This window comes from Crocodylus porosus, unplaced genomic scaffold (assembly GCF_001723895.1).
Source record: "Crocodylus porosus isolate Cpor-Errol unplaced genomic scaffold, CroPor_comp1, whole genome shotgun sequence".
Classification (NCBI taxonomy): Eukaryota; Metazoa; Chordata; order Crocodylia; family Crocodylidae; genus Crocodylus; species Crocodylus porosus.
The window spans coordinates 136399706-136412758 of record NW_017728906.1 but is presented as its reverse complement, the minus strand read 5'-3'; positions in this window follow the sequence as shown (position 1 = coordinate 136412758).

The following is a 13053-nucleotide window of genomic DNA, read 5'->3' as shown; positions in this document are numbered from 1 at the left end:
ACTTCACAGTCAGGGCAGCTAGGATCTGGAACCAGCTTCCAAGAGAAGTGGTGCTGGCTCCTACCCTGGGGGTCTTTAAGAGGAGGTTAGATGAACACCTTGCTGGGGTTGTTTGACCCCAGTAATCTTTCCTGTCATGGCAGGGGGGTCAGACTAGTTGATCTACTCAGGTCCCTTCCGACCCTAGAAACTATGAAATGGTATACAGATAATCCATAATTATAAAAGAAAGGCCCACAAACTTAACCTATTATCATACAAGTATAGAAACACTTCAGGGTTTTCAGACATGCAAGTATCTGGTTATTAGGGCTAGATCTACTAATGAATTTAGGTGAAAAGTCCTATCTAACTTCTGTTGTATGGATAAAAATATGAAAACTATAGTCTTCAAAGCTCCTGTTTAGCTGCTATCCAACCCTGGAAATCTTTAGGTGTCCATGTTTTTAATATACAAATTTACTAAGTGCCTAACATTCTGCTTCTCAGAATGCATGCAATCACTCAATCTCTAGCAGTTAGTGATGTAAAAACAGAATATGACCTGCTCTTCAGTGCAATTGCTGGTCCCAGTCCTGGAACTGCACTACAGCCAGTTCCAGACCCTCGTGTAGTTCTGGGGCTGGAGCCAACAATCAGTTGACTCTCAGTCCTGGAACTTCACTGGACTCTCAAGCCAGCTTTGGTTACTTTGCCACATATACAATTTAAGTCATTATGGAGACTACTCACAAACATGTTACATGCCTTTTGTAGAATATTTTGGTGGCTGGTTCCCATTTCATCATGTTATTAATCCATTCAGGAGTTCACGCAGAAGGGCACATGGGAGGGGCATGAGGTGCTGGGTAATGAGCCTGAGGAGAAGCGAGTACTCAGTAGCAACACTGACTATTACCCATATAATGGTAAAAGCTCCTCCAAACCAAGTGGAGAAGCTTGATCTGGAATTCTCCAGAGAACTGGCAGAGGCTACACACTCACAGAACATGGTCATCATGAGTGACTTCAGTTACCCAGACATCTGATGGAAAGAGCATTCAGCTAGATCTGAGAGGTCACATAGCTTACTCACTTGTATTGAGGAGCTCTATGTGACTCAAGAAGTGTACGGGCCAACCAGGGGAAGGGCACTCCTGGATTTAGTTTTGGCCAAAAGTGATGATCTACTGAGTAACCTGAGGATCGAGGGTAATCTAGGCAACAGTGACCACAAGATGATCACTTTCATCACCCACTGTAAAGTGGGGAAACCAGTTAGTAGGGTAGAAATCCTTGATTTTAAGAAAGGTGATTTCTACAAACTTAGGAGATAGGTGGATGAGGCCCTGTTGGACTTCTTCTTGTCCTATGGGGAAAAGAGTCCAAGAATAGTGGTTGTTCCTCAAGGATACAATCCTTGGACCACAAAGGAGGTCCATTTCTGTTCAAAGGAAAGGTAGCGAAAGGGCTGGGAGACTCCACCCCCTGCCCCCTGCTCAATAGGGAGGTCATGGATATCTTGAAAACAAAAAGAGAAGCCTATAAGAGATGGAAACTGGGAATTACCCCCAAGGAGGAGTACACAGCACCTGTAGGGAGTGGATTAGAAAAGCAAAGGCAGAAACTGTATACAAACTGGCAACAGAAATCAAAGACAATGTTCTGTACCTGTATGTTCTTCTTTAGATATATAGGAAGCAGGAAAAGAATTAAAGAAAACATGGGGCCCCTGATGAACACAAATCGGACAGCTGATAACTGACACTCAGGAGTAAAATGAACTTCTAAATAAATACTTCATCTTGGTATTCCACCAAAGCAAGGATATTAACTTGCCTGACAGGAAGCAGGACGGACAAGGTGAGAGTAATCACCCACCTATAGTCAGCAAAGATCTTGTGATGGAATACCTGGAGAGGCTGGATATTTACAAGTCAGCAGGACTGGATGAACTACACCCAAGAGTGCTGGAAGAGCTGGCTGTTGTCATTGTATGACTGATGGCTGAGCTATTGGAGTACTCATGGCACTCGAGTGAGGTCCCAAAAGACTGGAAGAGAGCCAATGTGGTACCTATCTGCAAGAAAGGGAGGAAGGAGGACCCAGGGAATTATGGGCCAGTCTGCCCCAATCCCTGGAAAAAACCGAGAAAAATGTATCAAAGAATTCATCAGTGATAGTCTAACAGAAGACAGTATTCTAAAAGACAGCCAACATGGCTTTGTTGTGGGCAGGTCATGCCTGGCCAACCTCATCTCCTTCTACAATCAACTAACTTGCCACCTGGATAAAGGAGATGCAGTCTGTAGCAGGGCACTAGGGTGCTTGCTACTGGCTTTAGGAATAAGAGCTGTGGAAGCTCCCTGAGATAGCACAGGTGTTGGCTGCCGGAGCAGCCAGGCTGGTCACATGACCAGAAGGGGGCAGGGCCGGGCCTTTATAAACAGCCCAGGCCAAAGCCTAGTGGTAGTTCCTTCTGACAGCCTGAGGTGCAGGAGAGCTGAGCAGGGCAGAGACAAGCGGTGCGGCCTGAACACACAAGGGGCTGCACCAGGGTAAGGGTGGAGAGAACCCTGACTGGTGGGCCTTTGCAAGAGGGCCAGGTGGGCCTAGATAGCCAGGAGGCTTATCGTTGTGTTACAGCCATTTGGCTTATGGTTCTGTTTAGCTCTTTGTGTTACACCAGAGGACCGGGTGAGGCTGTAGGGGTGCGAGAAGGCCTCACAGGGGCTCCCCAGTAGCTCGGGGGTTCCTGGTGCCCAGTGAGGGCACAGCAAGCAGTGCCAGTGAGGGCACAGTGACTGGTGCCACAAGCTGGCTTGGCAGCACAGCGATTGGTGCCACAGCTGGCATGGTGGGTGAGTGCCAGAGAGGCGCGGTGTGTTGGGTGTTGAGACCCCAGTCCGTAAGGGCAGTATTTTGCCCAGTAGGGCGTACAACCCAGGAAAGGGGTCTGGGGCCAGGTAAGGCTGAGGCCGCCTGAGCCTCGTGGTGAGAAGCCCCAATGCGGGCAGGAAAACACGAGAAGCAAGGGGCAGACCCCAGAGAGGGCGAGTACCACGGGAAGCGCAGAGTGCAGGCCCAGATGCAGGGGTGACCATGCAACATACGAGAGGCAAGCCCAGGGGCAGGCCCCAGAGGAGGGGCAGGCCTAGTGAGAAGCCTCGGAAGGGGGCAAGCCTAGTGAGAAGCCTCGGAAGGGGGCAAATTTATTGAGAAGCCTGATGAGGGCAAGGACTGCGTGGGTTCAGGGATACTGGCCTCAGTCGGGCACAGTCTGTGAGAAAGAGAAGCCCCAGGAGGGGTGCGTAGATTGAGCAGACCCCGGGGGGGAGTGGATATAATTAGTAGGCCTGAGAGGGCTAGTGAATAGAGGGGCATCGGTTGCGTGACAAGCCCAGAGGCGCCGGTAAAGGGGTGCTGTTTGCGTGACAAGCCCAGGAACACCGGTGAAGGGGTGCCTGTTGCTTGACAAGCCCAGGGGCGCCAGGGAAGGGCGCCTATAAGAAACTGACCAGATAACGTCTGGTACAGCTGCGAGGCTTGGGGCGTGCTAAAGGGGAGGTTGGAGGCACGCATAGCCCTTAAGGCTGGGGTGCACCAAGTCACCCCATAGGGAACGGGGAATGGTTCCAGCATAACACCGTGTACTAGGGGATCAAAGGCAGCCTCCCTATAGAACCATAGACATGGCGGGCGAGATAAGAAGGTGCTGGATCGCCGTAATTGGGCACGGTAGGGGGGTGCTAGAGGGATCACGGCCGCTCCTAGGCCCCGCTCCATGGCAAGGTCGATGCCATATTATTGAATTTCAAAAAGGCCTTTGACTTGGTCTCCCATAATGTCCTCGTGGTTAAACTGAGAAATTGCAGCCTCAACAACTTAACAGTCTGGTGGCTGGGAAACCAGCTCCGAGGTTGGACCTAGAGAGTGTTAATAGGTGGAACTGAGTTGACATGGTGAAAGGTGATCAGTGGTGTCCTTCAAGGCTCAGTACTCAGACCAGCACTTTTCAACATTTTCATCAATGATTTGGATATGTGTGTGGAAAATATACTGGCAAAGTTCGCGGATAACACCAAGTTATGGAGGAGTACCGTCACAATGGAAGACAGGCTGAGGATACAGGCCGACCTGGACAGACTTGTAAAGTGGGCAGATCTAAATCCGATTATGTTTAACACTGAGAAATGTAAAGTGCTCCATCTGGGGAGAAATAATCTACAACATACTTACAGGCTGAGTGATGCTACGCTAGCCAGAACCACAAATGAAAGATACCTGGAGGTAATGATTGATCACAAAATGAATATGAGCCACCAATGTGATACTATAACTGGCAAAATGAACAATGCCCTGGCATGCATCAACCAATGCATCACAAGCAAGACTAAGGATGTCACCCTGCTGCTCTACTCAGCACTGGTGACACCATAGCTGAGTACAGCATCCAGTTCTGGGCACTGAACTTCAAGAGGGATGTAGAGAAGCTGGAAAGAGTCCAAAGGAGGGCCACACAAATGATTAGAGGTCTGGAGAACACACCATATGAGGAGAAGCTAAAGGACATGGGACTGTTCAGCCTGGAAAAGAGAAGACTCGGGAGAATTTGGTGGCAGGTTTTAAGTATATAAAGGGTGAACCACCAGGGACTAGGAGAACATCTGTTCACCAAGGTACCCCATGGGGAGACTAGGAATAATGGTCATAAACTTCAGATTAGACATATGGAAAAACTTCACGGTTCATGTGTCCTAAGTCTGGAACAGACAGGCCCCAGAGGTGCAACAGTCACCTGGAGTTTCCCTGGAGGTTTTCAAAAGATGACTGGATACACACCTTGCTGTGGTCATCTGACCTCAGCCGTCTTTCCTGCCTTACAACAAGGGAGCTTGACCTGTGATCACATGAGATCTCTTCCAGCCCCTAACTTCTAATTTATACAAATCTATGTGGCAGGATTGCTATTTATGGCACAGTTAATAGGGTAATCAGAAGCCCCAATTGTAACATCTACCACGGGCCTAACGTACAGTACAGATGACTTAGAGAAAGATCTTGCAATACATTACTTCACTTAGAATATGCCATAGGCATACAAATGCAATTGTTAAACATAGATTAAAACTTTAACATCTTTGCTCTGAACAAGAACTACGTATGTTCTTTTTTATTCATTCTGACTAATAAACATGGGAAGATAATCAAGGGTAACAGATTTTGAATTCTTTTCACCTTTATCAAAAAACTTACAAGCCCATTACCACTAGATTTGGTTTCAAATGAAACTTAAACAGTCTTGACTTTTTTAATGTCAGTCGTCAAAAAGGTACCTTTTCAGTGTCGGCTCAGTATGCAGTTCTTATGTAGTTAGGACCCAGTCTAACACCCACTAAAACCCATAGGAGTGGGGGGGAAGCCTTTCAATCAGCTCTATTTGAGGATAGTTTATTGAATAAGTTTGAGATATATATTCCAAACTTATTCAATAAACTATTCTCAAATAAATACCTATTGTATTGTATTTTCCCAAAGAACCATATAGATCTATATATGGAATTGAATTTCCCTGATGCTAATGCTTTTCCTTTATCTCTATCAGGAAAATTCAGAGCCCATGTACATTAAACACTCTGCCTATTATAAATATTATGAACTTTAAGTCATGAAATTAATACCATACTATGTGATCTGTATGGCCAATCAAAACTTAGCAACAGAGATCAATTTTGAAGTATATTGTACTTAACATTTTCAGCAAATTGTTCAATAATAAATAAAATAAAAGTAATGGTGAAAAAGATCAAAGAAAAAAAAATCAATGAAATTACAAACCGGTTCATTTGATGCTAAGTGCAAATGCACACATTTTTATTGCTATAGATTGGATACACAACTCCCATTTATTCCTTAATAATACAAAGGATTATTCCATGCTTTTTCCAATGCATAGAATTAATTGTACAAATGCATGAAAAACAGAAACTTTATTCTGTAAATATATGTGGTTAGCATCAGATGCTTCTTAAGAAGATGCAAGACATTATGCAGTATGGAAATCTGGCATAACCTAATAGAGAAAAATAGCTAATTTAAGGAAAGTGTCTTTCTAACTCTAGACAATTAGTAGGTAGCTTATTAGCAGGGATCCTCGTTTTCTCTAATAAAAAAAAATCCCCAATTTTTGGATTAAAAAAATTAATCCAAATCCACGTTTTTCTGTAATTAAAATGAAACACTGCTAATGTGTGGGTGTGTTAGTTTTTTAACTCAAAAATTGGGGATTTTTTTTTTTCAAGAGAAAACCAAGATCCCTACTTATTAGCAGAAGTATTAATTTAATAGAACATGGGTTTTTTACCCTCATGCTATCTACAGGACTCATCTTATTATTTTAGAATTATTTTGTAGTTTATAATGCATAATACACAATCTTTCACTTTACCATAATTATACCGGTTTTATACTTATTTTCCTTGACTATTCTAGAATTTTCTGGCATAAATAGTTGTATGTGGGCAGGCAAACAATACCCTCCCCCAAGTAAAAAAAAAAAAATATTGAAAATGTATTCCTGGACCAACACTGTATACATGTGAAGACAATTACTCACAGTACTAACCTGGTCTTCTGTGTTATGGTCATGTATTTAAGGATTAAAACATTTCCTTGTACCTGTGTGTTCTGTGAATTCTAACCAATCCTGGTCAAACACCTGATATTCATAACTAACCTCTTCCATAACTAGAATATCATAACTAGATATTCTGAAGTGCTCAGGAATTCACTACAGCCTTGAAAATCAGAAGCACTAAAGACTGTTCATCTCTTTGCCGGAATGTGCAACAGCTTTACCAAGTCAGCTCCATGTGGGCATGTCTACACATACCCCCAACTGTGCAACTAAAGCAAGTACTAAATGACTGCACAATAACTGCCATTACTGCGCTGTCCCGGGGTTGCCTGGGTTGTCTTTGACCTTACTGTTCAGTAGCAATGACATCATGTTTAATGCCCACTAATGCTACATCGCTGTAGTAACAAGCTACATAGCTCATTGTTACAGCGACATAGCATCTTGTATAGATGCTCCCTGTACTATGCAAACGCGGCAGAAGAATGTCTTATAAAAATATGATACGACTAATGATCTGTTTTGGGAATCTATATATCACATAAATGAAATATGCATAAACATTCACTGAGACAATATTTTGTTCACCCAAAAGTTCAAGGGATGCATGTATTCATGTATATATATGTTTGTATAAAAACTTGGGAATGATATGTATATGGCATACAATAATAGTCATAGTCATAGTCATAGTACTCAGGATTGGAAAGGACCGAAACAGATTATCAGGCCCGACCCCTGCCTCCGGCAAGAACGGGTTCTGGGATCATATCACCCCAGCCAAATCTCTGTCCAGCCTCCTCTTGAAGACCCCTAAGGTAGGAGAGAGTACCACCTCACTTGGGAGCCCATTCCAGAACCTGGCAGCCCTAACTATAAAGTAATGTCTCCTGATGTCCAGCCTGAACCTTCTTTCTAACAATTTGTGGCCGTTATTCCTAGTAACCCTGGTTGGTGTCCTGTGGGAACAGAGCCTCCCCAATTCCTGCTTGTCCCCCGTGGTGTGTTTGTAATTGCAAAACTCTTTGGGTAGAAAAATCCTTTCTCTACCCAATGTTAAAATAATGTTATGACTATGAACAATGTTTGTGACCTGGTCACTGGGCTGAAAATGTATATTGTTATAAGATTTTCCTGTATAAATATATTTTTCTAGCATTGTAAAAGCCTCTAGGACAAACAACAAAGCAGCGTGATATATCCAGATAAGTAAGATCTGAAGTTTTTAAGAGATCATTACAAGCCAATAGAGGATAGAATTACCTTAAAGGATTTTATATGCTGTCTCCAAGGAAGATGTAAGATTTGTTTTACCATTCTGGGAACTTGGAGAACAGCTTTTAAAGGACTAGCAGCTTTTAGAGAGACTTTCCCTGAAGCAGAAGGATTAAAGTTCAGGAACTGCTTGTGAGCTAAAGGGAATCAACTATGCCAATCAGGATTTAGAAATCTCAAGCATCCATAAATTTACTAGTTTCCCATATGGAATATAGTTCCACATCTGGTAAACTAGGAATGCATTTTATCACTTCACAATCGTTTTTCTTTGATTTTAATCTGGGAAAGCTTTTTGGTCAGTTTTACACTGTCATTACTCCCATAAAGAATAGAAAAGTGTGTACCCGCTGAGGTAATTATGGCTAATAGAGGGGACTGCAACCCCCAACCTGGCCTAACAGTGGGAAAACTGTACAGCTCCACTCCTTTTAGAAGTGCCAGCTAGATGCCTGACATCTGAGGTTGTTTTACTCAAAAAAAGATCAGGCAGCATCGGTACTGCAGTTAACTTCACAATGGTGACATCAGCATTTGTTGGGAACTCGAAAAATTAGTAATCAAGTAAGAAAGGAATAAAATATCATGCATCTTTGATGAAAAAACATAGTGTTTGAATAATATAGAATGAGTAGAAGTGCTTCAGTAACTACATAGGATGAATATTTTCCCAGAAAAATATTCTTCTTGCAATGGCATCAGAAATCATAAGGTCAGAGTCTCATGTGATGTAAATGTATGTTGTTTGACTCAAGTCAGGGCCAAAGCCAATTATTATATCAGTCTATGATCTTTCTTACAGCCCACACATGACAGTTTGTGAATAGGAAAAGGGTTATGTTTATTTAAAAATTGTTTGCAAACAATTTGAATGATTCAAAATAAACTGCTTAGGTATGTTCCCAGATGAAGAACTATTCAATAAAATTACACATCAAATAATTACCAATGCAAAATAATCCATAATAATTTTAAGGTTCTTATGCAGAATTCAAGAGAAGTGCTGAAAATTATCAAACAACTTACCCTATTATTTTAATAGTAGAGGGAAAATTAACAAGGTTTAGTACTGTATATTTTTTGCCTATTTTTTTTAAGTTCGTAGTTTCTTCATTCAAGCATTTTTTTATTCCACAGTTATGAAGGAAACATCACTTTCAACATAAACAGTTTACTAATATCCTCTTTCTAAAGACTAATCCTAAACTATTACATTACTATTAGCTCCGGCATTACTAATCTATCTTACTACATTATGATTAGGAAATCCATTTCATTTGGTATTTTTTTAATGAAATAGTTAATAACCAACGCTTAGATTTGTATTATGGCCTTTTATTTTTCTCTGATTCTCCTGGAACAGGATGAGTTAATAACTCGGAATATAAAAGGCCCTTATTACTAAGATGTTTCCTTTATTTGTCTAGGACAAGATCTAGTTTATTATTGTTCAACACTGCTTTCAGAACATATTTGTAACAAAAAAAAAGACCCAGGGTCATCTTTGATATCTTTTTGAAATATTGGCTCTAGAAAATTATTCTTTTAAAAAGGGACAATATAAGGGAACATAATTAACATCCTATTTTTGCTTTCCAGTAAGATTTTCTTTTGAAGTAATATAGTCATTTCATTCCCCTCCCCCCTTCGCCCTTCCCAATCTGCTTATCAAGAAACACCAGTAGGGTTGTATTCTTTTCTATAGCAATTCCATTAATAAGCCAAATTTTGAGGCATTAAGATGGTAATTTGGTCTGTAAAAGGTAGAAGTAAAAAAAAGAGTGGTCTAGATACTATTCCATAGTCTCTAAGGTACCTCCATGTCCTGCCTTCTGCCTGGCATCAGGCTAACATGGCAACTGTCTTTAGGATGTTTAAGTCATGCTTAATAAAAAAAATTAGGTGTCTAAGTGTTCCTATACACATGCAGGGTGGCACCTTTGATGCACTGTAATTCCAGTGCATCAGACCAGGCTCGATTAATTAAGTCTGCTGGAGCATGGAAATTAATGTACTCCATCAGCCTGCAGCATCACACATGTCAGTGTCCCCGTGATGAAGGTGGGGCACTTTTAGCTAAAGCTTGTTCAACGAGCTTTAGTTCAAAGTGCCCTGCCACCATTTTTCAGTGTGGGTATGCTAATACAAGTGATGCTCCAGGCGCTTTTAATTAGCATGGTTCTCACAGCTGCACTAATTAAAGCACTCCCCCTTCCTCCTAGAGCATGTCTATAAACACCCTAAAGTTCTAGGTGCAATTCTATTTCACCTTTCCTAACTTTCTGCAAACTATTAATGCATCTACATTTTTTATAGATTTCATAGACATTAGGGCTAGAAGGGACCTCCAAAGATCATCATCATTTTTAATGCACCTCTTAGATATAAACCATTTAAATCACAACCAAGTGAAGGGGTAAGAAGTAGGAGATGAGGTGACTGAAGCCCAAAACATAATTTACCTAATAAGCTTAGGACTCAAGCATTAGTGAGCTCAGTCAGCACATGGCACTGAAAGGGGTCCACTGTAGACCACAGGGAGTGGGGAAGAAATGAGGAAAGCGTTATTTACCCCAGCTAGCTGCATGCCAAAGACAGCTTCCACTTTTGTTGTTACCACTGCTGCTGCTGTAGCAGTGGGGGATCAGACAGCAGCAGCCCCATGGTGCAAGCTCCCTGTAAGCCATGCCTTGTGCCCCATTCATTTCCCCTTCACCCTACATGTACTTCAGAGCTGCCTGCAATGACAAAAATGTCATGGTTCTGCTCTCCCTACTCATCTCCCACCCTACAAGTTACATTGCTGGTTGTGGGGCTCTGCCTGCCTGACTCCTACAGCCAGGCTGTTCATGGCTACCCCAAGCATTCAAAGACTCCTGAGGGTGGGATGCAGCACCTAAGGCTGGTCACTTACCCTTGGTGTGCTATTGACACTTACCCCAAAAAGAGTAGGCCTATCTTCCAGAACTAGTGAGTTGAGCTCACATCTGCTACTTTCAAGGGAAGTGCCCTAATCCTTAGGCCAAATACTACAAAGGTCTTAGAATAGGGACAATGCTCCAGCTTGGGTAGAGACAAAGCCCTCAGCCATCCCTAGGCATACCCTGGTGCTTGGAGCATCTTCCCAGGAACTGGGAGATATAGATTCAAATCCCCTCAGGTTGGGTGGAATCTAAAAATCAGGCTTTCTACATTCTAGAAAAGTGCTGTAACCACTGAGTTATTGTAACTCTTTCCTTCCAGACATAGATGCAACCACAAGTTCATGCCCTATAGCCATCCTTTTTCTGTTGGATACCTGTAGGCAATTCAGTAATTACATGCTCTGGAGGGACACAAGACTGCCCATTGCCAGACTGAGAGAATTGTAAGTGTCCTGAGGACTGGCTATTTTTTAGCCAATCATAAGTTTAGACATAAGTATGTATAATAGAATCTGGTTGTGCTTTCCATACATTATTACTATTAAAATTATTGTTACTGTAACCATTATTTAGATTTATGCAGCAATAAAAAATGCCCTTACAAATAACTCTAGGTACTCTAAAATTAATTAAACTTTTAATCATCATGATGACCACCCCGTAGCATACTGATATACAAGTAGCATATTAATTCAGCTAGTCAATAAATCAAAGAAACAGAAAAGCCCTTTTCATCTCTCCACAGAAGCACATACTCAAACTTCTTGAAAACATACAGTTTATTATTACATGCAAAAATGGAGCAGATACCAGTACCCCACAGAATGAAATGGCAATTTTTTAAAGGCTCTTGTGCTTACACAAGTGACATTTTTCATGTGATGGATCTCTTGAAAACACTCTATAGCCATAACTTAACACAAGTGCACTTTTTAAATGGCTGATTGCACACAAAAATAACCCTGATCAAATGAGGTATTAGACTAAGCACAGAACCTTAGGGAACTTGTGTTCCTTTTGGGTTAATTTTTCATGCAGGGGCTGTTAGTGGGAAGGATGGGGAAAAAGGAACAGAAGCACCAAGTAATTAGCTGTTTTGAATGACCAGAACTGGTGGGGGTGGGGGGGGACAGGCAGGGAGGAATGAAGCCTCCTCATCTTGTGGTCCCTTTCCCAGCTACTCCACCTGGGGTATTGGGAAGTTGGAGGGCAAACCTCATAAATGGAAGTGTCATTGCTCCTGATCCCAAGTGCCTGTAAGCATACCAGGCAGCCCCTACAGCTGAGAGCTAGGGATGTTAACGCTCAGCTCCGTGTTCCTGGGGAACCCTGACATAGGACACAGCCTGCCTGGCTCACAAAAAATCCCCCCTTCCCCTACCTGAACAAGAACTGATTACAAAAGACAATGAAGATGCAGTGGGAGATGCACCTAAAGCCCTCCAGATAAGGGTGACAAGAATAAAGAACTCCCCTAGGTCTCATTTGCATCTGAGATGGAACCAGATGACAACTCATTTAAATTTATTTTGCACTGATCCGTTCCTTCAGGGAGCAAACCCAGAAAGCCAAGGCTGCAACTGAACTCCAACTAGCTTTTAGCATCAAGGACAATAAAATGTCCTTTTTCAGATATGTGGGGAGCCGGAGGAAAAGCCAAGGCAATATTGGACCCCTGCTGAACCAGGTGGGGCAACTGACAGCTGATGCCCAGGAAAAAGCCAACCTATTAAATGTGTACTTTGCATCAGTCTTTCATCAGTCCCATGAGATGCCCATGCCTGTTACAAGACAGAGAGGTCTGGGTGAGAGAGATCCCCTGCCCTCCATTAATGCTGACCTCCTGAAGGAACACCTTGAGAAGATGGATACCTTCAAGTCAGCCGGCCCTGACAATCTACAACCCAGGGTACTCAAGGAGCTGGCGAGCATCAAAGCCCAGGCTCTGGCATGGATCTTTGAAAACTCCTGGCACTCTGGTGTAGTGCCCAAAGACTGGAAGAAGGCCAACATGGTGCCGATCTTCAAGAAAGGGAGGAAAGTTGATCCAGCTAACTATAGACCTATCAGCCTGACTTCTATCCTGGGGAAGATCTCAGAAAAGTTTATTAAAGAGGCCATCCTTAATGGACTGGCCAACGCCAACATCCTCAGGGATAGCCAGCACAGGTTTGTTGCAGGTAGGTCTTGCTTGACCAATCTCATTTCCTTCTATGACCAGGTGACCTATCACCTGGA